Here is a 2,500-nt window from a genome sequence, read left to right on the forward strand (position 1 = left end):
CGGATTCGCCAGGTAATGGGAGTCCCGGCATGTGTTCCAGCCTTTCCAGAAGCGGCTCCAATACTAAATTAAAAAGAAGTGGCGATAAGGGGTCCCCCTGCTTGACACCGCGACGCAAAGTAATTTTTATTTCTCCTTCTGGGTGCGATATAGTTGTAGCTGCACCCTCGTATGAGCATCGAATAAGATCCACTATCGGCGCCGGGACTCCTTTGCGCTTTAAGGCAATTGGTATGGCCTCATGGGGGACAGTGTCAAAAGCTTTTGACACGTCTAACTGTATTCCAACACCGCCTCCACTTTTCTTCATTTGGTGAGTTAGTTCGTGTAATATCCGCACATTCGCGTAGCATCCTGCTTCTGACACAAACCCCTTCTGCCGCGGATTCATTTGTATCACCGATCTGAGGCGCTCGTCTAGAATTCCCCAAAAAAGACGACTTAGAAGACTTCCGATGGTTAGTGGTCTGTAATTTGTTACTTTTGTACCGTCTTTTCCCTCTTTGGGAATCAGGGTAGTTCTATTGTTTTTCCAAGCGCTTGGCAAGGCACCCGCGGCCAACATTAAATTAAACATTCCCGCAAGAAGCTCGCATTTATATGGACCAAGCAAATCCGCTTTTTTAATTTTATCAGGGCCTGGCGCTGTAGCCTTTTTAGTTCTTGTTAGGCGTTTTTGTATTTCCGCCGCCAAGATTGGACCAAAGGAATCAAATCCCATTGCTTCCGCCTCGTTGCAATCGGTAACGCGAGTTGGGACCTTAGAACCCCAAAGCGCCGTATATAGATCTATTACTTCGCCTCTTGGAATGCTTGCGTTATTCTGAGCTGTGTGGTCAGTTCCTAGTCGAACGTGCCTTGCCAACAAACCCGGCTCTTTCTTAAATAAATCCTGGGTTCTGGCATATAAATAGCGCTTATGACTGCGCTTTGTACGATGTTTTCCGCGTGGTGGTCGATCATCATGCGAATCAGACTTTTGCGATTTTGTTAAGAGCTCCACTATTTTATTGTATATTGTTTCCACTGAGTCTATGTCTAATTTATTTCTGGCTTCTTTCAGAGATCTGCCTATTTCTGTCAAATGTCGGGGCCATTTAGCGTAGCTTATTTTTCCTAGTGCCTCCACCAGTCCCGCCTGCCAACTGTCGCTTTCTGATAGATCATTTTCCATTTCGTCATCAGAACCAAATGTACCAACCATATGATCGCATCTACTTAAGTTAACCCGGCACTCTTTAAGTATAATTTTTGTTATGTCCAATCTTGTCTTATGTCCGCCATTGTTTCCTGTTAGATCTTGGCATTGATTCTCTGCCATCTCACTTTCGCTTCTATAGCAGTCCAATGGAGTATCAGAAACTGCGCTTGCTGGTTCCATGCCAGTTTCTTTGTCGTTTAATTCTATGTCAACTATTTCTTTATTAGAATTATCTGTTTCTGTTACTGACAAGCCACGGCGACGCGTAATCTTATCTCTGGGTGTCTTATTGACATTGCCAGACGCAGAGCTTAACGAGACTGATCTCCTTTTAACGGCAGGAAGTGTTTTTGCCATTTCAACAAGATATTTATCTCTTCGACGACAGTAGGCGGGTTCTTTTCTTTTGTCGCTTATTTGCTTTAGTGTTTTAGTCTTAAGATGTTCCGTCATTTTCTGCGTAATTTTCGGGTCTCCTTTGTATATACGTTCCAATTGATACATTAGTAGAATATCTTCTGGTGTAAAGCTGATACCAATTCTCGGTACGTCAGCTTTTTCCATTTGTGCTTGTGCTGTACGTTCCTCGTTTCTTTTATTTGGATGGCGGTGCCTTTTGTGTTGGCTAAGGCCTCTTTGTGTTGGAAACGCTTCAGCGCACTCTGCACATTGTAATGCGTCAGTAACAGTTTTCTTCCCAGGACACTTTGGAATGTGACACAGCGCTCCGTGCTTACTCTTGTATGGCTTTTCGCATAATCGGCAAATATATATTATTTCCAAAGCAGTATGTTTTTCTGAGTAATGCCTTATTGCATCATTTAAGCTTAGAGCTCTGTAATTGGCTCGATCGGCTTCCAAACATACAGGACACAACACTGACTCAAAAGGTAATAAAATTTGCATAGTCCTTAAGTTCGCCATTTTGTCAACAGTAGTCCCCTGATTCTCCTGACGCACGGGACCATGTGCGTTCAGGTCCGAGGCTTCATTCTGCGCACTGAAAGCCAGTTATTTGACGAGAAGACAGGGGGCTAACCTGTCCGCTCCTTCCCCCGGAAGCCCGAGGTAGGCGTTTGGGCATTTATAACAGGCTGCTCCTCACCATACGCAGATCTTCGCGTAACGTGCTTTATCGGCTGCACTTAACCATCAATCCGAGCAGCGTTTAGCCACGACATAAGTCGTGTTTCCAGCGGGACCACGAGGAGGTAGCTGCTCGGCTTGACCTGGAAATATTCTCGATGTTGTGAAAAATTTCCAGGCCAAAGTAACTAAGAGAGTCATAGTTACTCCCGC

At 44.8% G+C, this 2,500-nt stretch overlaps 1 pseudogene; it reads right to left on the bottom strand.

Moving 5' to 3' along the window:
- The window catches only part of LOC139110823 (large subunit ribosomal RNA), an 8,256-nt pseudogene that overhangs the window by 2,923 nt on the left and 2,833 nt on the right, over positions 1-2,500 (bottom strand).

This window comes from Cardiocondyla obscurior, linkage group LG21, assembly GCF_019399895.1.
Source record: "Cardiocondyla obscurior isolate alpha-2009 linkage group LG21, Cobs3.1, whole genome shotgun sequence".
NCBI classification, from domain to species: Eukaryota; Metazoa; Arthropoda; class Insecta; order Hymenoptera; family Formicidae; genus Cardiocondyla; species Cardiocondyla obscurior.